This window comes from Aptenodytes patagonicus, chromosome 1, assembly GCF_965638725.1.
Source record: "Aptenodytes patagonicus chromosome 1, bAptPat1.pri.cur, whole genome shotgun sequence".
NCBI classification, from domain to species: Eukaryota; Metazoa; Chordata; class Aves; order Sphenisciformes; family Spheniscidae; genus Aptenodytes; species Aptenodytes patagonicus.
In genome coordinates, this window is record NC_134949.1 from 163,949,869 (window position 1) to 163,977,662 (window position 27,794).

The following is a 27,794-nucleotide window of genomic DNA, read 5'->3' on the forward strand; positions in this document are numbered from 1 at the left end:
CAGCTGTTTGGAACAGAATAGTTCTGAGTGAGCCATTTCAGCAACTAGAAATTGCAGCCATCTACTGGTAACTGCCAAAATGTCAGTCAGTCAGAGACTTTAGGGCTTGGCATCTATTTATATTATCTCCCCAGACACATCCAGGCTTGTACAAGTAGCTGCTGAACACCACTTGAAGAAAGTGATATCTATAGTGTGATGTCTGGCCCCTTTGAACCTCTGTTATGTCACTATTGTATTTTTTACTTTGTTTTTGCATATGCACACCGATACCATTTAAACATTTAAGATATTTAACATGGTTTATAAAAATAAAAAATAATTTAATAACATACCCTTCTACATTTTCCTTGCATTTTTTTCTCCTTTTTTTATTTTCAGTAGTAGGCACAAGTAGAAATATTAACTGATAAACCTTGCCCCGTGGTTGTAGAAAAACAAATGTACTTACTGTTTGAAAGAACACATTAGTGGTGGTGGTCTGATTGCTTGAAACTTATGCGTGCATAATAAAGCACTATTGAAGTTACTTTTGTGCCCAAATTACTGACTTCTGCTATACTATTCAAATTTTCATTTATTTGCTTTCTATTAGACTTGGGAGATTCTCAAGGTCTAAAGGTAGGAGAATCCTCATTGTTATGAACTCCAGTACAATTTCTCTCTGGTTGCTGGGTTACATTGCTTATTAACCATGCTAGGAATGCAGAAAGATTCTCTCTGTTGCTTTGGGAATACCATGTTTTTGTGTTTTAACAAGGGGTAGACTGCTTTGGAGGGGCTCGTAGACAAGGCAAATCTCAAGGGGAGCATGAGAGAGAAAATATTTGGACCAGGTACAGGATATGAAGGAGTTTTCCTTCCTTAAATCTTTTAATTGAATGACTGTTTTATCTCGACATTAGTCATGGCTGTCTGGGTTATTTCACTTTGCAGGCACGATCCGTACCGTCTCTTCCTTTTCACCAGTCCCTGGATGGCAATTTCTTCTGAAGTTATATGTATGTGCAGTTTAGATTTTAATGCCCCAGAACTTCTGGTGCCTTGAATGATATCCTACCATTCAATATTGATTTTTTTTTCTTGTTCTTATATCTTTTGATAAGAGGTAACAAGTACCTGTTTTAGCAGGTAAGGAAAGGTGATGAAAAAAAAAGCTTTTCAATGGCAGTTGTATTGGCTCAGTGCTAAATAAATATGTGTTACTGTGCCTTGCCAGTACATTCTGACTTAAGTCATAGGGTACACTAACAGCTTAGTACATTCAACTTTGGTGGAAAGTTCTGTGTAGTTTAACTAACAACCTAACTCTGTCAAATGAATGATGCTAAGCGAGGTTCAAAACATGGGCATGTGCCAATTTGAAGTTTTCTTTTCAACTAGGTGTACAGCAAGTTTTTGTGTCTGACAAATCAGTGGAGTTCAATGGATGTAACAGTTGCATCACATCAAGAGAAGGACACTGTGAAATAAGTAAGGTGCCTGCTGTGGCAAAGATGTTCTGTTAATTTTGCTTGTGTTAAGAACAGGATGATTCCACTCCCCTGGACAGAATATCACTGACCCATGTTTGCAATCAAATTTCCAAGTGGAAAAAATATAGTTTAGTTTTGTATGAACAACATTTCCACTGCCTTCACTGACACAGGACCCATGTCTGCATGTAAATGAAGAAAGAAAATATACTTTTCCAGCTTAAAAATAATTCAGAGTTATCTTGTAAATTGTAATATTTCTCTGACAAATGATGGAAATTGCCCAGATTTATTCTTTTAAAGGTAAGAGTTCAAGACGAAATAAAACTAAGATGTAAAATATCTGGCATATATTTTTCCCTTCTCTTGAATGTTTGTTGCACTTAAACACTCCAATTCTATGTATGTAGTTACACATCTTTCTTTGAAATTCTCCTTTATTTGTAAACATATTTTTGTCAGAAATATAACTATTAGGCTCTTACTGTTGTCCTACTCAGCACTATCCCATTGCTGACACTTGTCTGTTGAAATAGCATCCAGTTAATTGTTTACAGTGGTACGGTACATTGTAACCACCCCTTTCTTGTCCAAAATAATAATTTTAAAGGTCATATACCATTACAATCTACTGAGTGCAGCAGAATTATGGCATCTCATAGGACTGCCTAATGGAAGGGAAATCAAATATAATGAAATATTCAAAGTGTATGCTGCTTTATTTATATAGGTGTACCAATCAAGTAGACTAGTAGTTCCAAAACAGTATACAATCAATACTTCAGTCCAGAAACTTCATCAATTTCCAGTTCGATTTCTGAGAAAAGAAATAGGTTTCCAGCACAGACTGAGTTTAAGAATCTGCCTATGCCACACAATGAATTGCAGTGCAGGTATGAAAGAAGTTGTCTAGAAACTAGATAGTCCCCTCTGCTTAGTTTTTCCCTGGACTTTCTGGTGATGAACATGGGGACTGCTTTTCAAAACTTCTGTGGATATGCTTCCTCAAGTGTTGATGGCATTTCTGAATGATTACTTGAGAAAAAATATTACAGCAACCAAGCCATTCCAGCTTAATTTCAAACTTATTGTAAACAAGTGAAAAAATAAAAATCATGTCAACAGATAGGATGATACAAAGCAAAGCTGACCAGGTTTATGATTCCTCAGCTGGATTTTTTTCATTGCCTGCTACATAATCATAGAATTTGTAGATGTTTTCAGATGACTGCACGTTTTCTTTCTTTGATTCCCTCACGAGACATCAGTTCTCCTGGTTATATACCTCATTAATTCATTTTCCATAAACAGTCATTATTTGTGCATGAAGTATTTTCTTTTTATAGCAATCATACCAACATGAATGTCTTCTCTTGCAACCTTGCAATTCAATTTCTTAGCAAAAGTATGAGGCACTCAAACTGTAATGGCATTCGCCACTGTTTAGCCAAAGGCAATAAAAAAATGGAAGAGGAAATCATGAGGACCTCATGTCCTGCCCTGGGACCTGAGTTAGCCTCATTTTACACTATTTTCTGCCATGAAGATAGAGTAGTCCATTTAGAGATGGCTCAGGGCTATCACACCAAGGCATTGCATTGCACAGCATAGATTGGATATGACTAAGCTTGCCTGCTTGACTCTTCTTCTAGACTGCATCATGTCTCTTGCCGAATTCATGTAGTTTGTGAAATTGCATATACCTCTGTTTCAAGTGTTTTGGTATCTGAGTCTCCATTTTGTCTCCACACAGTTACTTGATCTTAAACTGTGATAATGGTTAAAAACCTACTTAAAGGCAAATAAAAGATCCAAAAGTGGTACATGTGAGAACAGGAAAGATGAAGCATGCCACAAATCTATTAGAACAAAAAAAGTTAAACAGAAAATAAAAGAAAACCAGAAAACACTCTGTGCATATGAGCCAGGATCCAAAAAACTATGCAGTGACCTGGAGGACTTCACTTGGTAATGAATCAAACCTACACGTGGTTCTACTGGTGACAACTGTAAGTGTCACTGGAGTCAATGTAAACATAGGCAGCTAACATTAGAGAACATTTCACTGTGAAATTCTCAGTGAACCAAAGAAACTTTCTGATTATTTAGAACCTTGAAATCTTGACTGTCCACCTTATTCTAGTCAAAGCTTAACAGAGGCAACCAGCATAGATGTCTACTCTTCGCATAGACATTTCTCTTCAATTAGAATATTTTTAATTTATGAACATATAGAAAAAAAATTATGTACATAGACAAATGTTATTCTCAGCTGAGAGAACTCTCAGGAAGGGCTAGGATTTGCTTTTCATGTCTCCTTATATTTACATTTAACTTTTCCCAGACATCATTCTTCTTCTTTAGGCTGCTCTCTGCTTCATTTTGTGGTCTCTATCCACTCTGTTATTCTAGCACTATACCTAATCCAGCATCTATCTGTGCAATGCTGAGTAATTGATCTCCCTTTAAATATCTTGTCAGTCCTCTGGTGGTGTTTACTGCACTTTCTGGTTTGAGAAATCAACTAGAAAATCTCTGTTTAAATGAATGTGTTGTGTACATGCACTGTAAGCCTGGTAAGTCTTACATAATTAAGAAAATACATGCCCATTTCTTATGCAGCATCTTTATACAGTTATTGCAATAAAAAGGACAAGGCAAAAACCACTGCATTTTATTTTATTTTATTTTATTTTGGTTTGGTTTATTTTATTTTATTTTACCTTCTGTTATACAATTTCAACTTCATCTTATTTTTTGCACTGCATACAAAGGAAGTATATTTGGCAGTGCCCTTGAAAAGTCTTCAACAAATAGACATAACTTAATATGAACCCCAAAATAGTACAGCTTTAACCAAAATTTTTCAAATAATACAGAAACTTTCCAGGCAGATTTTGCTGGGCCCATAGGTGTTAGCAGCAAGTAAGTCTGAGATGCTTAGTGTGTTTAAATTCCTTAAATGTGTTTTTGAATGGGTTTAGGTTTGCTTTATTTTGTTTTCATTTTTGGGAGGTAAAATAAAACGGAACACTATTCTTTTTGCTTTTGATTAACTCTCTTACTGAAATGGTTTGTAAGAAGTAATAGTTTGGAGCTCTCAGCTGCCACACAGAGGAACGTAGCAGAAGAAACAGAAGTTTCAACTAAGTTTCTAGTGAGTTCATTTTCTTCAGTTTTCTCAGAAAGCTAACGAGCAGAACCACCTTTCTTTGAAATTTAATGATTAAACCCATTGCAACCAATGAAACGAGATAAATGAAAAACGAAGCTTCAGTCAGGCTAAAAGCTGTTGCTGTAATGATCTGCTGAAACAGCCTTCCTATATCCACACACCCACATGCAAAAAGTCTAAGGCCACCCACACCTCACACCTATGACAGCAAGAAGACTCCTACATGTAACACGTGTGGTGATGCAAAGTAGAAAGCTGAATCTATTTTTAAAGATTTTTCCAGGATTACAGTCTGCATCTGTAAATGCCAGTCTGCATCTGCTTTAAATGTCATTTCATTAGTCAGCCACTGGCTAGATAAAGTGTTGCACTAGCAACACAGCATCTGAGAATACGCATGCAAAGTTTGAGACCAGAAACTGGCATTGAAGGAGATGGAGTTTGCCATGCAGAGAAGTTGTTATTTTGACATACACACAAACTGAAGTAATTCTTCACACAGGTGTTCCTTGATGAACATTTATTACTATTCATTATCTTCTCTTGCCTGCGTACAGAGTGCAGACTTTCAGGCCAATGCAATGGGATTTATGCGGACTCTTCAGTACCATGGATCACAATGTTCTGCCAGATCATCAGCCGGCCCTGGCAGAAATAAAAGGCCAATGGCTAAAGCAAGTACTCTCACAGAGAACAGACCGAACCCAAAACTGACTAGTAGGCATTTTCATGCAGGCACTTTCATAACAGGGAGGAGTGTCATCTATAACCTTTTGTGTACTAAATGCTAAACATTCATTGTTGATGCGTTCTGAGATATCCAATAGAGAATCAGAGTTTGTTATTACGAAAGGGAGACCAGGGCAAAATAATCTTAGCCCTGTTATATAAACTTTGAAAAACAGCTTACGTTTTGGAATGAATTACTTCCCAGCAGCCAGCCAGTAAGAGTGGTTCAGAGATGACAGGAACTTATAAATCCAAACTACTGAAAATACTTCAGTTTTATGAGTTTGTATATGTTTGAAAGAGAGTGAGGTTGCTACATCACACTTTGCTATGCCACCTATAAAGGCTGGAAGGGAGTGGATTGATTCCATATGCCAATGAAATCCCTGAATCTTGAAATGCCACATTCATACTGTGGGTAGTAAAAGTAATGGAGAGAAACAATCAACCTAGCTGGAGCCAGGTCTGTCTTTAGATAAGAATGCAAATACAGCCTGTGCAGGTTCCTTTTGAACCACATTGGGAAGATAATTTGGGATAAAAAAAATCTGACCCTAATAGTACAAATTGTAAGGTCTGCAGAAAATCTAGCTGTTGAAATTGGCACCGTGTATCTATTTAGGTCTGGAACCAAAATAGAAAGGACTGTGAGTTTTGAAGATTAAATTTAATCTGATGTCAACTACAGAACTGTAACATCAGTGTGCATGTTAAAACTGTCATCAATGAAAGATTGTAAGTGAAAACCTCTGTGTTCAGAGAGCAGAGCTGTCTTCATTTAATCATACTGTTCAAGAAGTCAGTGTGACATCTCACTGTTCTATTGCTACACTTAGGATATCTTTATTTTGATGTTCTATTCCAGTAAAGTTTTGTGTTCACATAATACTACAGTTTTTGCCTGGAGCTTCAGTACTGTTGGAACAATTTATTTATGACTTCTCAGTCTGTGCTCTGATCTGTTGAAAATAGTTTCTTGGATTTCTCATGAAATTTTCAATGGATTTATGATACCCATACTTTTAGCTAGTTTATCTTTCATACAAAGAGCACTGTCACTTCTTAGATCCGTACAGTGATTTGAAAACTCTTACCTTTGCACACATGCCTTTTTGACACTGTTCACAAAAAAGAGATGTTAGAATATAGATTAAAAAATCACTTTCTACATGCAGTCACTCTCAATGGCTTATAATAGCTCTTCATAATTCCTATCTTAGAAAAAAAAAATCAAACTTAAATGAAAATAGGAAGAATGTTTTCAATAGATTCAGGAGCATTTTACAGGCTGGCAAAATATCTGTCTTACTTTTAGAATCTCTTCACTTACCAATCTGCCAAACTGAAAAGTTCATCAAAAATTGCCATGCAGTTATTCTTCTACAAGGCCATAAAGAATAGAGAACATTTTTGCTGTTCTTTAAACAAGAAAGCTGTGAAGGGGTTTTGCTGTTGTTGTAGTTCAATAGCAAACCTCTAAAAATGTCAGCAGCGTCTCCATCCCCAGCACAAAGGCTGATATCACAGCCCAGCGAGTGTGATCAGGCCACCCAGATCGTTGGAGCAGAAGGCCTGACAGAGGCAGAAAATGCGCTATTCAGCTGTGGCTGAGTGCAGGTGACATCTACAGCAGTAAATTAGACAGTGTCAGGAAACTTTCCACATACTGGTCTTTCTTCTGTCTAGTGTCATATAGTTAGAACAACCCTGGGACAATTTTGATCCTTCACAACTAGCGTGATCCCAAGCCATACCAGGGCTTAGCTCAAGAATCATCGCAGGCCAGGTCCCCCTTTCAAGATCCAGTTCACATCCAGGGGCTCTGTTTTGGAGGGAGACTGAGCAATCCAGCAGGGTATGGAAAGGTCTATGCCTGCTGGCCTCGAGGGCAGAGATCGGTCCCGGTATATTTAACAATATAGACACAGCCACAGTCTCTCTTCCTGTCTAGTTTCAGGAGCAGTTAACAAAATAGGGATTCCTAAAATGGTGATTCAAAGAGGGGAAGGAAGAACTTCAGGGCAGAAAAAATGGAAAATACATTTCATCTTTCCTAGTCTCAGGAAGAACCGTAATCTGAGTCATCGCAAAAACCTAATTTGACGAATGTCCTTTTCCTAGAGAGAAGAAACCAAGTGGTGTTGATGAAACTGAGTGAAACGTCTTTAGAAATTCAGAGTGCAGTTCTTCAGTGAAGTACGTGCCTATAGTGGATTGCTTGCAAATTGGATGAATCTATAGAAATAAAGATTTAGGAATTTATCTAGGAAGATTCAAAGAAAATCTATTTAATTTATCAGGAGTGTAAAGTTGCTTTTCTTTTCAGGACAAATGACAAAAAGGATACAGGGAAGGTTTAAAAGAAAGGTATATAAGGACAGAAAATCCCTAAACACTGAGATGGTTTCAAGATCCAAATGGTGATACTAGTAAAAACTAGTAAGAAAGGACTGAAAAACAGAGAAGTGGTGTCATCTGTAGTGAAATGCCTTCAGCAGATTCTTATAAAAACAGTTAGGCCTGGCAGCCTCAGTTATCCAAAAGTTTGTGTTTCTCTGTACTGAATGAGCAACAATGGTAAATAAAATAAAATATCTAAATTAATAAAACATAGAGTGGGTCTGCTGAAGTCAATTGATGCACATCTTACGTATATTACTGGCAAATCTAATTAATATATGATTCCATCTGTAGCATTATTTAGTTGAATCAATGAATGACACTATAGAGGCCAAAATTGTCTTATGCTACTCCAAAACATCATAGTACTACATCTCTTTTGATCTTATATATCCATAATATATCTATAGTCATAATCCAGTTTTAACAGTCTAAATAAGGGTCTGCAGATGTGTGATGATCCCTAGCAGTTGGAGGTTGAATTGACAGTGTATTTAATACAAATGGTTGGCTTTACAGGGAGCAAATGTAGTAGAACAAATGAGATAAATATAGTTTGTTCTTTTTCAACACATTAGCACATCCTATAACAGAAATTATCATCTGTGCTTCATCTATACTAATGTAACTATAAAATTTATTCAACTCCACTAAATAAGATTATAGAAAACGAAAATAAACTTCTCCTATAATGTCACTACATAAAATGAACAGAATGTTTTCACACTAGAACCATCATGAATTTGAATCTTTTTTGTTGGATTGAAAGATATAGTAAAAAGGTTGTTAAGAGCTGGAACACACTTGCTCTCATGGTAGTTCAGGAAAATGAATCACATGTTTTAGGAAACCGGGGGTTGTGGTAGCTACAACATTCAATTACTGACTTGCTGTTTCCAGATCAATGGCCTTGAGGGAAAGTAAGGTTAATTAAGCCTTAATTCACTCAAGATAAATTGACATTTTTGTCTCACAGCAGTAATTGTCTAAACAAAAAGCTTACTAGTAGTGGTGGGAGTTAATAAAAAAAAAAAAAAATCATCTTTATTCCTTGCATCATTTTATTTAATAAAAGCTTCCCTGTGTCCTACAGTTTAAAATCCTGTAGGTGTAGCAACAGTCATAATACTTGCTTGCAATAGTCATCTACAAAATATTCAGAAACATTTAATGATTCATTCTAAAATCATTCTAAATTGCCTTAGAAATTAATCTAAAACTTAGATGTAATTTTCATAAGTTGAGATCACAAGAGCAAAAGAATCTAGCTTCAGCTTTACCCCTACAACTTAACTGTTTGTTAATGAATACAACTTTTGTGGGATACAAAGACAAAGTTGGATCATCACAGGTAGTAGAAAGAACTCTGAAGTCATCTTTGAAACCAAACGCTAGTGAAAGAATTTTCAGTGCATTTTAATTTTTGTGTTTAGTCAGAAAATTAGCTCCTTCACTTTTTAAAAACTGAAACCACTCTAACAAATTGTTAGGTATTCCAGCAAATAGAGCTTTATAGTAATCAATTTCTCTTAAAAAAAAAAAAAAAGCATGAATTAAGTGCTTTACATCAATAGCAGTCAAATAGTTACGTTAGCAATATTCCTTTGCTTTAGAAAAAAAATCTTTTCTGCAGTATATGTAAAGTGTCATGGATACCATTTACATTAATACATCTGGTTCTCTACTCTTCCTACCTTGTCACTGGCATCTGAAAAGTGTGGGTGAAACATTCTAGCAGTCTGACTTAGCTGCAGTTCCACTTTTCATCTTACAAATTTCAGGGCAAAGGCAAATCAGCTCCATTTTGCTTTACAGTCTGAGAAGAGAAAAGGATGTCTCAATTTCCCTGATAATTTGTACCTTGCACCATTACAGTAGTCCAAAGTTTATTGTTGATCCTCTTCTGACCAACAATGTCATAAATACTACACAGAGTATTAAAATTTCTCACAGGATATATGAATCTTTAAGGACTGAATTCCATTTAGTGGTCTTAATTGCAGCATCTGTTCGCTTGCTGTAATGACATCAAAATTCATTACAACATAGCATCATTACAATGCAAAAAACCATAACAACATCATTGCCATATAGAAGCCTTATAGCAAGTTAGATTTCCAACAAAGTTGTGAAAGGAAAAATGATTGTTTTTTGAAGAATACCAATTTGATAGCAGTAATCTTTTTTTTTTTTTGCTTTTAATGAGCCTTTAACTATAATAGTATTTTTGTGTGTAAAAATAAAATGTTTTGGTTTTTTTGTTTGCTTGTTTGTTTTGTTTTGTTTTAATTGCCAAAGTGTTCTTTAGCAAGTGGAAGTATCTGGTGATCTTTAATTTACTTGATTTGAAATTAGGATCTTCTTGACTAATTTGGTATTCTAAATTTCTAAAACCATATGAAGTGATTTTTTTTTCCACAGTTTCTTCCATGAATTACACATGCATTGGACATCAATCTTAATTGGCCTCTGCAAAAATTATTAGCTTCTGAACCAAGTCTTTCATATAATTGAGGAGCAAGCAAAGTCACATCTTGAATTTGCTAGAACTGTGACTTCCAGTTCTCAGTGGCAGTGTGGACAACAGTGGGAAGCAAGAAATATGCTGCAGGCAACATTGTTCTTTACTTGCCTGTCAGCCTGAACCATAGCAGCAGTGACAGTTTCCCGAGGCTGAAAGCAATATCAAAGGATCTTGCAACAGTATGTTGCCAGCAAGCCACATGTTAGAGATCAGAGTTTTAAAATCAACAGTTAAAGGAAACCTTATTTATTTTTGTTGCTTTTCTATCTTTCCAAGATTGTTCTTTGTTTAGGAAAAACAGAAATATATATGAAAATGGTTGAAATTTTAGCCATTATGCATTTATTCAGATCCTTCTTTCTCACAGTCTGAAGATGTTCACTGAAATGGTTTTGAGACCAAACCTTTAGTCTTAGTGACACAGCCACTTCCTCAGTCATTATGCTCTCCCTTTATTGGAGTGAATAGAAAACTGAACCATGAAAATATTTTCTAACCTCTACCACAAACAGCCTCAGCTTCACAGAACTTCTGCCACATTCAAAACCGTCACCACATGTCTGCATTTGTACATAAAAGGGGGGGTTGGAGAGAGGCAGTTACTAAAATAAAAAGGTAGAAGGGTGTCCTGGTTTCGGCAGGGATAGAGTTAACTTCCTTCCTAGTAGCTGGTACAGTGCTGTGTTTTGGATTTAGGATGAGAATAATGTTGATAACACACCGATGTTTTAGTTGTTGCTAAGTAGTGCTTACACTAGTCAAGGACTTTTCAGCTTCCCATGCTCTACCCACTGAGAAGGCTGGAGGTGCACAAGAAGCTGGGAGGGGGCACAGCCAGGACAGCTGACCCAAACTGGCCCAAGGGACGTTCCATACCATGTGACGTCATGCTCAGTACATAAACTGGGGAAAGCTGGCTGGGGGGCCGCTGCTCGGGGACTGGCTGGGCATCGGTCGGCGGGTGGTGAGCAATTCCACTGTGCATCACTTGTTTTGTGCATTATTATTACTATTATTACATTATTAGTAGTATTATTGTTATCATTATTTTATTTCAATTATTAAACTTTTTATCTCAACCCATGAGTTTTCTCACTTCTACTCTTCCAATTCTCTCCCCCATCCCACCAGGGCAGGGGGGAGGGGGGAGGAGTGAGCAAGCGGCTGTGTGCTACTCAGTTGCCGACTGAGGTTAAACCACAACAAAGGGTAGTACAAGAGAATTTGTATTTAAAATTGAGAACATTGAAGAAACTAAAAAAGAGGCGTTTCAGTAGGTTTAAATGTTTCAAGAGACTGATGGTTTACACTTACCCCAAATCCATACTTTTCATAAGTTTTTTCATTAGTATTACAAGTATTTATCCAGATGCATGCTAAAGATTCTTAGGATCAGCTAAATATTAGTGTTATTAGACAATACTTGTCTTTATATTTATCCTCTGCTTTTTTCCTAGATCCAGTTATGCTCCAGAAAGGACCTCCATATTAAAATCATAGTCCTCCTAAATTTCAGCAGTACAGGGTTTCATCCTCATTCCTAAAAATAAAAAGGAGAAAATTTATTACTAGGTTATTTTCTGTTGAATGCCTCATATTCATCCTGAGACTAGCAAACGTTTCCTTTATTTAACTTTTGCTGAAGTGGAGGATACTGGACTGTTAGGATGGAAGAGCACCAGGGTCGACAGAGTGTCCCTGGCAGGTGGTAATAACCTGTCGTCATATGGAGGAAATCTGACTACTGTTCAGCCCCAGTCCAAATTGGTGATCTAAAATGAAAGTCATGGAAAATCCTAACTTTATAGATGAGATGCATATCCTTTGTGACAGATAAATGTGATTCTTTAAAGCTTAAAGAATAAAAACTATATTTAATTGTCCATTGTACCCTCAGTCTCAATTCAGGAGCAAAACTGAGAATCCTGATCCTGGCACTTGAACTGCTTTAAGCCAGTTTAAATGTGGGTAACAACAACAACAACGACGATGACGGAAAAAAAACCAAAATAACCACCCCACTCAAAAAAAAAAAAAAGAAGAAAAATGGAGGAGCCTTGGTCTCTCCTCCCTTTCTTTCAGGGTCAAGATCTTACATGTCTTTCCTTATAATTAGTTTTCTTTTGGGTTAAATCCCACCCACCAAGAGGCTTTAAAAGTGCTAGTGTTAGTGAAAAAATAAAAATGCGAGGCTGAAAACTGGATGGAAGCACTCCTTTGAGGGCCAGCATTGTCTCTCAAGTCCTGAAAGAGTACAGGCATGGAAACATCTCAGAAGCTGACCACAGGTTTCTAGCCTGAATTCAGGTAATTCATGCAATGTCTCCAGCCCAGACATAGAAGGAGGAGGTCTGTGAATTACTCTGGGACATAGGCCTTTGTGCCTCAGGGTACACTTCTACGACAATTTAAACTGAAATAAGACAAGGTCATTGCAGTCCTGTTCTAACCTCCTCTCCCAGCCTCCCTTTTGCCTTAGCCATGGTTCGACAGTGAATTGAAGACTGCAGTGACTGAACTGGATGAAACAATTTGTCTGTAAACTGAGTCTACAAAAATGTGATTTGTTTTCTGTCTGTGTAATCTCTCTGAACCAGCTCATTTAGTGTCTGACATACATCTGGTTGAGGCACGAGGAAATGGTGTTGCCAGGTAGAGCTGGAGGAGAAATGTGACTGCAGAAGGCACAACTTAGACTGGTTTATATAGGAATTTGTTTTTAATGCTCTTGTATATAAAATGGAATGGTGTCTACTTATCAAGATTGCTGTAAGAATCAGTTCAACATAAATCCTAGTGATGCACTTTGAGACCTCAAGATGGAAAACAACATATCTGGAAAGTATTCCTTCCAATTTTATTTTATTGAAGTTGTTACTTTCTCTTTATCACAAAACCCTGAGATTCTCAAACCTTTGTTCACATTTATAGCAATCCATTTTAGGAAAAATAACAGACAACAAATCACTAGCAAACAAAACAGAATAAATCACATACTGAAGGAGACTGCACTGAAATGATCTCATTTGGAACTTTATCTCCTGATTTTAGCAGCTCTGTTAGTTCCAGCATGCAGAGCAGTTCGAATTTCCCTGTGGCTCAGCGGTGCCTTTTAGCAGGTTTTTTTTAGGTTCTGTCTTCATTGAAAGCCTAATGGGTGAACAGCAGTTAGCATGGGACCTAAATATCACAAGCCCACAGGGGCAAATGACTCACTGCAACTATAGAAAAAGGTACTTAGGGAAAGAATGACAGGGTCTTGGTAAAGAATGTCAGTAATGCTTATTACAGCCACACTATCTCACTGAACTTTGTTTTGCTTGCATTCTGGGATGTAGAAAAAGGTTGAGGAAGAGACTGCAAGCTTTTGTCATTTAACATGTTATGTTAAATAAATAAATAAATATTATGAGTCTAAGATATTCCTGAGAGCCCAGATTTACTATTGTAGCCTGTGCCTGCATTTTTTCAGTGACTAGTGTTTTCAATTATTTTATGTGCGGCTTCAGGCATTTTTAAGCAGTTTGATTTTTTGAGGCAGTGGAAACCCCTTCAAGTTGTCTTTAGATGAGTAATGAAAACCCAAGGAATTTGTAATTCTTAGTCACATGAAAAAATGAAAGTTCTTTATGTTACTACCTGTCCCAGAATGGTTTCTTTCAGGAATGCTGACAACACAAGGTAGAACTCGTTGTCATAAGAACACCCAGACAAAGCAGCAACTTGTGACTAATTTTGTTAATGGGACTTCCACAGTCTTCATAGAAAACTGAAAACATTCTGGAGATCATGGACACATGGACTCAGCAGCACTGCAAGTTTGTGATTTATTTTTAACCATTAGGTAAATGGCATTATCACGATGGCTATGATGATTTCAGTGAGATCATTTACATCTTATCTTTTTGTTTGTCATTTGCCACCTGAAATATAGGCAGTACAATGCATAATAGCACTGTCTAGGAGTCTCAAACCCAGAATGGACACAGCCATCAAAGTACTTTGTATTTTATATGGTTCATAATCTGCAGGAGCCTGTCCACTATGGGTGTTTGCAGAAGGAATATTCATTTCAGAGGAATATTCATTTCAGAGAAATATTCATTTCATAGGACCTTCAAAGAAGTTGGGTGTGGTGCTAGAGGATGTATCTGATATAAATTAAAGAACTTACTCAATAAAAACCTACATCCCTCCCCTTTATGCTTTACTGTTGTCAGGTATAGAACTTTTGTTGGTTATCACATGCAGACAAAGGATAATGTCTCACCTAGAAAGGCTGTTGGCAAGGCATAAATTCTGAAAGCCAACTCACACTTAAGAGAAGTCCAGGAAGATTAAAGAAGAAAAAAAGAGAAAGAGAACATTTTCAAATGAAGGTCAAATTCTTTTCACATGTCAAATCCTTCTTACATGTACATAGTATGCATAGTGAAAGTATGGTACCTGAGGAAGGACAGGGCTTTCTCAACAAGATTAGCCGAGATTAGGTACAGTTATGTTTCACAGCACTGGGCGAGAAGCCACTCTTGCCTTCTGGGGCTATCTGGAACTTCTCAAAACCCATTCAGATTAAATGAACGCGGAAGCCTTCTTCAGGCTGTGGCTTTGTGGCAGATTCCTCAGAGGAAGACAGACAACGTAGCTATAAATCATATTGTGGTTTAGCACTTAAAAGCACCTGAGGAAACAAAAGTACTTCAACAGGTATGCTTAAACCAACAATAAGCAAAACAGGGCCACTGTCACCTCTCTCCCAGTTTGAAAGCTACTGTGGAAATTTTATGGAAGGTGGTATTGTATAGCTACAAGATTCATACTTCTTCTCCACAGGGTCAGAATAGTCTCCCAGTGCTTAATTTTCTACAGATTTGTGGAGTGAATGCCTCTGGGCATAACTGACCTCATAACTCTTGAATCACTGAGTACTTACTGGTAAAGAGTCCACCCAAAGCTTTGCAAGTGATTTATGTCTGTTTAACAGTTACCAAGTACTCCAGAGATGGATCCATCCTATAGTGGATTTGCTGGAGGATTTGGGGGAAGGAAGAAGGACACAAAGACAATTTGACTTTGTCTCTTGCTCACTGGTTAGCTCACAGATAGAATTTCAGCCAGTATTTGAATAATAATCCTGGGCAATTAAAGTCCTAAGGCCCCCAGAGAAAGTGCTTAAGAGACAAGCACAGAAATGCCCTTGCCACACTGTCAAAGGACAAAGCAGTAGAGGGTTCCTCCTCATTTTCTGAAAAGATATTACCAATTTAAATACATTGCATCTAGAAATTTCCTGAGATATGGGTCATCTACCCAGAGTCTTCAACTGTATTGTTGCCTTTTATGTATAGCTCAAGTCTTGGCATATTTACACAGTCCAATTTCCTAGCATGATTCTGCTAAAGCTAACAGAGTTAAATCAACAAGAAACATGACATCTCCTTTGTGTTATGCATTTACTGATAGAATCATAGATCTGTATTACCTATTCTCTTGGAGCAGTAGGTCTGCATTATAACAAACTTGTTCAGAAGTATACTTCAAAAAAAGTAAAGATATTAACTATTTTTAAAAAATGATTTACAGTAGTGGAACACGGCAGAAATTAACACTTTTTGGAGGAAATTTTAGCATAATTTACCAGTATTTTCAGCAAATGCATCTTGCTATTATGGTTATGGTATACCTGAAAAGCAGGACTGTGACAGTTTAATGCAAAAACAATTATATTCTATGCTAGAAATACTACAAGTGTTTTCCAGTGGAGGAGGAAATAGTAAAAATCCCAGCATTTTAATAAATTTACTGCATTTTTTCCTTAGATCTTCAGTATCACCTGTCAAAAAAGTACAAGAACCAACCATATCATTTGGTTGTTTGTAAATTGTATGGCTTCTATGTATAACTTTAGCTTGTAAACCCCTGATTTCTTTTCTTACAACAATGCAGACTCCAAAGGCAATTTGAAGCCTGTAACAATAGATTCGGTTTTAGTTACTTGTCTCTCATGGACCTTTTTAAAAACACCCTACAGACTCTGAAGACAGCCTGTACAGTAACAGGCTTTCTGCACTCACAGGTCAGTTCTCATGTCTCCTGATTTCCTTCACTTCTTTTCACTCATCATTCTACAAAGTTTATTCTAGTTGGTACCAAAGCACTCATGATGTGATTTCCAAATCTCAGCTATTACCATGCTAATTCTTTGTGGTCCAACACTTAAACATCAAAAATGTGTTTAAGCAACCTTAAAAGACCAAACTCTACTTCATTTCTATATAGACACAAATGGTTAAACTTTTAGTAACAAAAAATGACAGAGGAAATTCAAAGCACCATTAAGCACATAAACATCAGCAATTTTACCTGAATGCAAAATGCATTCTGTATTTTTTTTTTCCCATTCTTCAGCTCACCCACTCAAAGTAATTAGATACAGCCTTTTCAATTCTGAAGTTTCAGTGGCACATGTATTAAAAAACACAAGATTTTTTTTTTTTAATCCATTGATTGTTTTTCTTCCTCTTTCTCTGCCAGTTTAATCTCTGTTCTCTCATTGCTAAAGGAGTATCTGCAAGCTGAGAGTCATGATCAAGCAGAGATGAACAATCCCAGATATACTAACAGCCTTCTGAGGCTGAAATTGCTTTAACAGAATATCTGGGTTACTTTAACATATTTCTCTACTTTCACTGTGGCTTTCCGTAAGATAAAACTTCAAGATAAGTGAATTATACTAATTACTACACACTGGAATATTGGAATGTTATTTTCAACCACCACCCCAGTCTATTGTAAAATGACCACCATTAAGAAAAGATGGAAACAATAGTTAGATTGCATAATAGATTGCTGTCATTTATATGGCAGCTCTCTGTTTTTCCCTCATGATTTTCAGATTTATTTACAGATATAAAAAAAGCTGAATTGTGTGTGTGTTGGGGGTGGTGTTCTGTTCTAACACAGTACAAGAAGATTCCTGATGTTATTGCTCATCCTGTGATAGACAAGAAATCACAGTAGCTGTTGCCTTAATACCTACACAGTCCCCATCTCCAGGTGTATTTCAAATATATGTGAATTCTAAGCTCTAATATTGTAAATTGAAATCAAATAGTTCAATTAAGTTCATGCATAGGTATTTCAAAACAGGGCAAAAGAGCAGCAAATATTTCATTGTATTCAATTGCACTATTTTTTTTCCATGAATATTTAAATTTATGTTTTCATAGCATTCTTCATTTCTCTGGCCATTTTGTTATTGTTTCTCTATTGTGAGCTCATAAGCATTTGACATATATAACAGATCATATCACGAAAGCATTATTCTTTGAAAATTCTTATTTGTTTCATGAAATTACTTTTGTCATTTTCTTCACAAATTAATTAAAAGTTTCAGACATAATGTAAAATATTTGGTATCTTAGGCATTGTACTATTTGACTGCTCTGCTCAGACACAACAGGCCCTGCTAAAAAGTTTGCCCCCATCTTTTTTATAAGCCCCCTTTAAGTACTGATAGGCTGCAAGAAGGTCTCCCCGAAGCCTTCTCCTCTCTAGGCTGAACAATCCCAACTCTCTCAGCCTTTCGTCATAGAAGAGGTGTTCCATCCCCCTGATCGTTTTTGTGACCCTCCTCTGGTCCCGCTCCAACAGGTCCGTGTCTTTCTTATGCTGAGGGCTCCAGAGCTGGACGCAGTACTCCAGGTGGGGTCTCACCAGAGCAGAGTAGAGGGGCAGAATCACCTCCCTTGACCTACTGGCCACGCTTCTTTTGATGCAGCCCAGGATACGATTGGCCTTGTGGACTGCGAGCGCACATTGCTGGCTCATGTCCAGCTTTTCATGCACCAGTACCCCCAAGTCCTGCTCGGCAGGGCTGCTCTCAATCCCTTCATCCCCCCAGCCTGTATTGATACTGGGGGTTGCCCCGACACAGGTGCAGGACCTTGCACTTGACCTTGTTGAACCTCACGAGGTTCACACGGGCCCACTTCTCCAGCTTGTCCAGGTCCCTCTGGATGGTATCTCGTCCCTCTGGTGTGTCGACCACACCGCTCAGCTTGGTGTCATCTGCAAACTTTAATTGTACAAGACACCCGTCAGGTACTGAGAAATTAAACCTTTCTTTTCTCCATACCATTCCAGATTTACGAGCTAGTCAGTTTAACTCTTTACACTATGGGCACTTGACTTGACTCTGAGCAGTACTCAGTTCTACCTTCTCCCCACAAGCTTAGGTTTCTGGGCTCCTTTATCATAATGTCCTTAAATGAGCTACTTCTCACCCACAAAAGAGTATGTAAGGAAGTAGGAAATATTGAATAAATTAATATCAGAGGAAGAGAGAGAGATGTAAAAAAGATCTAATTTCTCCTTACTTTTTAAAATTAAACTCATCTGTGGTGAAGAAATAGAGAATGTCATTTAACATCAAAGGAAATTGTTCAAGAAAATGCTGGACAGTGAAAACAAGGCTTGTTATATTAGCTGGAATTGTGCCTGAATTAGAGCTTTCCCTACATGACTAACTTATTATCACAGAGCTACAGGTAGATACCGTAATCTTTGAATACATAAAAAGCCATTGCTGTTACTCATGTAGCAACATTCAAATTAGAGTGTCAGCAACCATCAATTTTGTCACTAGTGTCTTACTAGTTGGCAGTACAAAACAAATAAAAACAAAACAACTAAGTTAAAAAAAATAAACTTTTTCTATTATATATTTGGTTTATAGTTATCATTTTCTACATTTCCAGAGAGATAACAGAGGTAATAAAAATGGAATATTTTTTTTTAAAATAAGCTCATTTAAAACTCTGGTTTACTTTGCTCTTAATCTACCATAATACTCTAAGAATCCTTATAAGACTACATAAAATATTTAGTGGCTTAGGGGAATACTAGTTGAGCATTAGTTTTTCTCAAAGTTATTAGTTCAAATTTCTCATAGGATCATAATAAACTCTAACTCTTTCCCAGGCTTTTTAGGCCTTTGCATGGCCTGTAGAAAATAAATCATTGGTCCTATAATGGTTCCTACTACAGCATATGGATATGTCTTTCGTGACTTGGGTGGCACAAAGAGAGGGACTGGGGTGTGATTTGCCATGTTCCATTACAGCTCTAGGATTGTACAACCACATCACATATTTATCAGAAACGAGCTTCATGCCAATTGTGAGTACTGGGTATAGGGCCCTGAGTACACCCACAAGCCCCGATGGCCCTGCCCAGACACACCTGGGACCCCTGCCTGTGGCTCAGGAACACTATTACACCTCAGCCTAGGGCACCCAGTCAAGGTCTGAGCCACACCGTAGGCAGGTCAGCACCCAGCCTCATCCCCTGCTGCTCCTGAGTTGGCCATACAGCATGACCTGGGACCTGATCCCTCCCCTTGCCTTTGCCTGCTGGTTGTAGGCCTGTGGTGGGACCCGTTACAATCACTGTCACCATCCTGACATTGCTCCCCCTGTGCAGGTGCTCTGGGACTGCACACTGCCAGGGTGGGGTCACTGCCCTGCTTGAGCAAGGGTCAGCTTGTTTCAACCCCCAACTCGTCACCCCTTATGAAGCAACCCTGCTCTGGCTCCTCCCTGACTTGTGGCACCTACCACATACCTATCAGATGTTAAGAAAGAGATTTATTTTTTTCCAACTGTCCCAGGTCTTCTTGCCATTGCTAAAAAAGTTCTGTATGTGTGTAGAACACTACCTGCTGGAGGGATGTGCATCCCATTTGCCCTAGGGTGCTCTACCTGGAGTTTCGGTATGTGACTTATGTTTGGTACTAGTGGGAGAGGAACAGCCTTGAGCACACCAGCGATCACCTCAGTGCATACCACACGACTAACTACAGACACGAGGTAAAATCGTCCCAAAAAGAATCTTTTTAATTTCGTAACATAGGCAGACTTGTGAGGTCTCATCAAGACAGTCCAAAATCATAACTGTGATCACTGTTAGAAATCACAGCAGATAAGACAATAATGAAGCAGCACACATAATGAAGTGTGATCTGATTCTTTGACATGGGAGATGAAGAATGTGGCAAGGAAAAATGTGTGGCTTTAGATGTGAACAGATGTAGAGGTGAGATGTGCTAAGGTCCCCCTTCCTGTTACTTAAATGAGACTATATCCTGTGACCCATGATGGGGCGCCCTGTGATACTGCTTTTCCACCAGCATGCACTTTGAGGGATCAAAAAAAAGGGTATATTTTGCGGAGTCAAAACCTGCTCATTCAACCTACAATTTTTGTCAATGAAAATGCATACTGCTACTTAAGTATCTCTTATTGCTACAAAATGAATATCAAATTGCTCTCCTTACTTGAACCTTTGCAGCTCCACGCAAATTCTAAGAGGGTTCAGTTATGAGGGAAAAGGTTGAGTTTTCAGTAAGTCTTCCACTCTAATGTGCATGTTCCTGCACACACTTCATCATAACAGGCTATGCAACACAGTACCCAGCTTAATAAAAAAGACCTTGAGATGAAACAATAGACTTGTTGTATGGATACTTCTGCAATTATATGCACAGCCACCTGACTACATGATCTATGAGCACACTTCATATAATTCTGGAAGTACCTCTGTCTTCAACCACCCACAGTGATTTTCTAAAGTGAGCTGCATTTTGTATCTTTCTGTTTAATAAAGATCGCACACTGGCCAACATCCTATCACAATCATGAGACCAAATCAATGTGTGTCTGGCCTCTCAAAGTCTATCTTTTAGCTTATTATAAACAGCAATGAAAGATGTGAAGCTGGAGCAGCGTGAGATGGTCTATTCACACTGTGCTTTTTTATGCAACATCTTCACCTGCTGTTGTATGATTTTCCTTAGAGTGGTGATAGTGTTAGACACATAGAAAAAACCCTGAACTATTTAGTCCCTTAATAAAAGCCTACAAAATTCTAGGGCAGAGCAGTCTAGCAATGCAGACAAAACTTCTAAAAAAAAATGTAAAAGAAGGGAAAGCACCACATCCAGATGGGTTTTTAATATCTCTAAGGATGGAAACTGCACAACATACCTGGGCAATCTGTACCAGTGCTCAGTCACCCTCACAGTAAAAAAGTGTTTCCTGATGTTCAGAGGGAACCTCCTGTCTTTCAGTTGGTGCCCATTGCCTCTAGTCCTGTCACTGGGCACCACTGAAAAGAGCCTGACTTTGTCCTCTTTGCACCCTCCCTTCAGGTATTTATATACGTTAACAAGATATCCCTTCTCCTCTCCTCTCCTCTCCTCTCCTCTCCTCTCCTCTCCTCTCCTCTCCTCTCCTCTCCTCTCCTCTCCTCTCCTCTCCTCTCCTCTCCTCTCCTCTCCTCTCCTCTCCTCTCCTCTCCTCTCCTCTCCTTTTTTCCCTTCCCTTCCCTTCCCTTCCCTTCCCTTCCCTTCCCTTCCCTTCCCTTCCCTTCCCTTCCCTTCCCTTCCCTTCCCTTCCCTTCCCTTCCCTTCCCTTCCCTTCCCTTCCCTTCCCTTCCCTTCCCTTCCCTTCCCTTCCCTTCCCTTCCCTTCCCTTCCCTTCCCTTCTCCAGACTGAACACTCCTAGCTCTCTCAGCCTTTCTTCGTAGGAGAGATGCCCCAGTCCTTTCAACATCTTAGTGGCCCTTTGCTGGATGCATTCCAGTATGTCCATGTCTCTCTTGTACCAGAGAGCTCAGAACTGGACACAGTACTCCAGGTGTGGCCTCACCACTGGTGAGAAGAGGGCAAGGACCTCTCTCGACCTGCTGGCAACACTCCTCCTAATGCAGCCCAGGATGTCATCTGCTTTCTTCGCCACAAAGGCACACCGCTGGCTCATGTTCAACTTGTTGTCCATCAGGAACCCCAGAGCCTTTTCTGCAAAGCTGATTTCCAGCTGGGTGGCCGCAGGCATATACTAGTATGTCTAGTATCTGGGGTTGTTCCTTCCCAGGTGCATAACTTTGCACTTCTCCTTGTTGAGCTTCAGAGGGTTCTTGTCAGCCCATTTCTCCAGCCTATTAAAGTCTCTCTGAATGGAAGCACAACCCACTGGCATATCAACCACTCCTCCCAGTTTTGTATCATCAACAAACTTGCTGAGGGTACACTCTGCCTCATCATCCAGATCATTAATGAAGATACTTGCCTCAGTTTTCAATGGTAATCTCTTTTCCCACATCTCTCAAGCACCTGAAACTCAAGACAATGACTAGGGGAATGAAAACCCTCCCATCATAGGAGAAGATAAGATTTGGGACCACCTGAGGAACATGAACATGCATAAGTCCATGGGACCCAATGAGATGCATCCCAGGGTCCTGAGGGAATTGGCTGAGGTAGTTGCCAAGCCACTCTCCATTATATTTGAAAAGTCATGGCAGTCAGGTGTAGTCCCCAGTGACTGGAGAAAAAGGAATATCCCACCCATATTGAAAAAGGGTAAAAAGGAGGACCCTGGGAACTACTGACCAGTCAGCCTCACTTCTGTGCCCAGTAAGAACATGGAACAGATCCTCCTGGAAGATATGTTGAAATATACGGAAGGCAGGGAAGTGATTAGAGACAGCCAACATGGCCTCACCAAGGGCAAATCATGCCTGATTAATCTAGTGGCATTCTACGACGGAATGACTGCATCAGTGGACAAGGGAAGAGCTATAGACATCATCTACCTGGAGTTCTGTAAGGCCTTTGATATGGTCCCCTACAACATTCTTGCTGCTAAACTGGAGAGATAAAGGGTTTATGGATGGACTGTTAGAGGGATAAAGAATTGGCTGGCTGGTCTCATCCAGAGTTACACTCAATGGCTCAATGTCCAAGTGGAAACCAGTAACAAGTGGTGTCCCTCAAGGGTCCGTACTGGGACCAATACTATTTAATATCTTCATCAGTGACATAAACAGTGTGACTGAGTGAACCTTTGCAAGCTTGCAGGTGACACCAGGCTGAGTGCTGCAGTTGATTTGCTAGAGGCAAGAGATGCCATCAAAACGGATCTTGACAAGCTTGAGGAGTAAGCTTGCGTGAACCTCATGAAGTTCAACAAGGCCTGCACCTGGGTCGGGGCAACCCCCAGTATCGATACAGACTGGGGGATGAATGGATTGAGAGCAGCGCTGCAGAGAAGGACTTGGGAGTACTGGTGGATGAAAAATCCAACATCAGCCAGCAATGTGTTCTTGCAGCCCAGAAAGCCAATCATATCCAGGGCTGCATCAAAAGAAGCATGGCCAGCAGGTCAAGGGAGGTGATTCTCCCCCTTTACTCTGCTCTCATGAGACCCAAACTGGAGTCCTGCGTCAACCTCTGGGGTCTCCAGTACAAGAAGGACATGGACCTGTTAGAGCAGGTCCAGAGGAAAGTCATGAAAATGGTCAGAGGATGGGAATACCTCTCCTATGAAGAAAGTCTGAGAGAGTTGGGGTTGTTCAGCCTGGAGAAGAAAAGGCTTCGGGGCGGCCTTATTGCTGCCTTTCAACACCACAATAGGGCTTATAGGAAAGATGGAGAAAGACTTTTTTCCAAGGCCTGTCGTGACAGGACAAGGGGCAATTATTTTAAACTGAAGGAGGGTAGGTTTAGCTTGAACATATGGAGGAAATTTTTTACAATGTGATGAGACAGGTTGCCCAGAGAGGTTGTGGATACCCCATTGTTGGAAGTGCCCTGATCTAGTGCAGGGATGACCTGCCCATGGCAGGGGAGTTGGACTAGATGATCTTGAATGGTCCTTTCCAACCAAACCATTCAATGATTCTATGAGTCTGTGATTCTATAGAATCATAGAATAGCCGCGTTGCCCTTCTCTGGACACGCTCCAGCACCTCGACTTCCTTCTTGTAGTGAGGGGCCCAAAACTGAACACAATATTCAAGATGCGGCCTCACCAGGGCCGAGTACAGGGGCACGATCACTTCCCTACTCCTACTGGCCACACTATTTCTGATACAGGCCAGGATGCCATTGGCCTTCTTGGCCGCCTGGGCACACTGCCGGCTCATGTTCAGCCGGCTGTCCACCAACACCCCCAGGTCCTTTTCCGCCAGGCAGCTTTCCAGCCACTCTTCCCCAAGCCTGTAGCGCTGTATGGGGTTGTTGTGGCCCAAGTGCAGGACCCGGCACTTGGCCTTCTTGAATCTCATACAGTTGGCCTCGGCCCATCAATCCAGCCTGTCCAGGTCCCTCTGCAGAGCCTTCCTACCCTCGAGCAGATCAACACTCCCGCCCAACTTGGTGTCGTCTGCAAACTTACTGAGGGTGCGCTCGATCCCCTCATCCAGATCATTGATAAAGATCTTGAACAAGACCGGCCCCAACACTGATCCCTGGGGAACACCGCTCATGACCGGCCACCAACTGGATTGAACTCCATTCACCACAACTCTCTGGGCCTGGCTGTCCAGACAGTTTTTTACCCAGCGCAGGGTACACCTGTCTAAGCCGTGAGCCGCCAGCTTCTCGAGGAGAATGCTGTGGGAGACGGTGTCAAAGGCCTTACTGAAGTCCAGGTAGACCACATCCACAGCCTTTCCCTCCTCCACTAGGCGGGTCACCTGGTCATTGAAGGAGATCAGGTTGGTCAAGCAGGACCTGCCTTTCATGAACCCGTGCTGGCTGGGCCTGATCCCCTGGTTGTCCCACTCATGCCTTGTGAGCGCCCTCAAGATGAACCGCTCCATAATCTTCCCTGGCACCGAGGTCCGGCTGACAGGCCTGTAGTTCCCCGGATCCTCCTTCCAGCCCTTCTTGTAGATGGGCGTCACATTGGCAAGCCTCCAGTCATCCGGGACCTCCCCCGTTAACCAGGACTGCTGATAAATGATGGAGGGTGGCTTGGCGAGCTCCTCCACAAGCTCCCTCAGCACTCTCGGGTAGATCCCATCTGGCCCCATAGACTTGTGAGCATCCAGGTGGTATAGCAGGTCGTTGACTGCTTCCTCTTGGATTACGGGGGGTTCATCCTGCTCACTGTCCCCGTCTTCCAGCTCAGGGGGCTGAATACCCTGAGGAGAACTGCTCTGCCTGTTAAAGACTGAGGCAAAGAAGGCATTGAGTACCTCAGCCTTTTCCTCATCCTCAGTGACAATGTTCCCCCCCCCATCCAATAAAGGATGGAGATTCTCCTTGGCTCTCTTTTTGTCATGAACATATTTGTAAAAACACTTTTTGTTGTCTGTAACAACAGCGGCCAGATTGCGTTCTAGCTGGGCTTTTGCCTTTCTCATTTCCTCTCTGCACGACCTAATGAGATCCCTGTACTCTTCTTGAGTTGCCTGCTCCTTCTTCCACAAGTGGTAAACTCTCCTTTTTTTCCTAAGTCCAAGCAAGAGCTCCCCGTTCAGCCAGGCCGGTCGTCTTCCCCGCCTGTGATTCTATGTTAAACACAATTGGACCCAGTATCGATCCCACGCCAGGTTTGGGGGGCTTGTGGTCTCCAACTAGACTTCTTACCACTGATCATCACCCTCTGTGCCCTCTCGTTCAGCCTGTTTTCAGTCCACCTCACTGTCTGCTCATCCAGCCCATACTTAAATGCATTGTCTATGAGGATCTTATGGAAGACAGTGGCAAAGATCTTACTGAATTCTGGGCAGATAATATTCACTGCTCTCCCTTTATCTACCAGGCCAGTCATTTCATCATAGAATTTTATCAAGTTTGTCAAGCATGCCTTCCCCTTGGTGAATGCATGCTGACTACTCCTGATGACGTTTTTGTCTTTCACGTGTCTGTAAATTGTTTCCAGGCTTCATTGCTCCATCACTTTCCCAAGGATCAAAGTGCAGCTAACCGGCCTGCAGTTCCCTGGGTCCTCCTTCTTGCCCTTCTTGAAGATAGGAGTGACGTTTGCTTTCCTCCAGTCTACAGGCACTTCTTCCAATCGCCATGATCAATCAAAGATTATCAAGAGTGGCCTCGCAATGACATCTCCACCAAGGGTACATATTACTTTCTCCAGATTTTCCCCCTGGTCTCTGGGTCCTGGGATTCCTGAACTCTGGTCTTCCTAGTAAAGACTGAGGTCTCCAGAATTTCCTTTCTATGAGAATAATTGTGAGGCTGAGAAGGAGGCTGAAATCTCTCAGATCTGACACATACACTAAGACTGAGATTTGCATAAAACACAAACATAGGAAATATTCCTGGGTCCCCTAAACTAGATGTATAGCCTAAACTAGACATACAGCCATAGTGATGATACCCACTTTCTGTCTGTTGTTTTTGTGATTATATCTCTTCCTCTTTGAATCATTTTGCACAAGTTAAGTCACTGGAAACAAAACAAGAAATTGAGGGGTGATGAGAACTAAGCCAAGTCTTTATTATGTTAATTTCTTTTTTCCCATCCTCTCTTAGCAGTATTCCCCTAAACTTTCACACATTCTCTCTAGTGTTCCTCTACATTTCCTGCTGTTTTCAGGACTCTCAGTAACTGTTTCACAGCACGTTCATCACTCATGTTAATTGGATTTTTTTTTGTCTGCCTCTCTTATAATACTTTCTATGAAATATCTTTTTGTGATCAAGGTTCTTACAAAAAACTCTGAAGAATGGATAGCTTAATCTATATACTTAATATACTTTTGAGAAGAGGATAATGACATTGATAATCCATTATCACTGGTACCTTTATGACAATTTTTATGAGATAGTTCAAAACATGATGGCACTTAATCTCCCATAAACAGCTGGTAAGAAGATAGCATGATGAGTTTGGACTGGCAAGGTGCAAAGGATGTATTACTTTCTGGAGAAAGACAGAACTCACTTCCTTCTGCTATTTTAAATAGCATTGTCAAAAGATTTGAACAGGTAGGAGGCAATGTTTATGTCAGAAGGAATAAAAGAGAAAAATCAGAAAAAAGGTTGTTATGTGTCAGACATAAGACTTCGAACTTTTTTATCAGCTTATTACTGGCTGTTAAAGGATAAACTTTTCATGATCCTCAGTGGTCAAGCCCTAGAGGTCAAATATCAATTCTGTTTTTTTCAGTGTTCAGTTTACATGTAGACTGTTTATCAGTTTCAGCTGAGGTGAATATGCTTTCTTTTTTCCTGGGGTGGTTTTTTTTGGCTTTCTCTTTTTTGATGGATTTTGAGAAGGAAAGGTGTTCAATGGTTTAAAATTTCATGAAGTACTACTTAGAATGTTTGACTTTCATATAAACAAGTACAGTTGTGTTGACTGTAATATCATGTTCCTAACCATAACGTGATTTTCATTGTCTTGTGATAGGTGTGTCTTACCTACCTACCTTTACCTACCTTTGACATTCTTGTATTTTCTACATTACTGGATAACCTCAAATTGTCTCAGAAAATCAATTTTTTTTTTTTAAGAAATTTAGTTAAAGAAGTATAGTAAATATAAATGTCTTCATCTAAAGAAATGGTTGACCTTGTATTAAAATATTTCATTATTGAATTATTGAATATATTTAATATTATCACTGAAAAGTGTTTCATTAGAAACACTTCAAACAAATTTACAGTTTTAGCAGGTA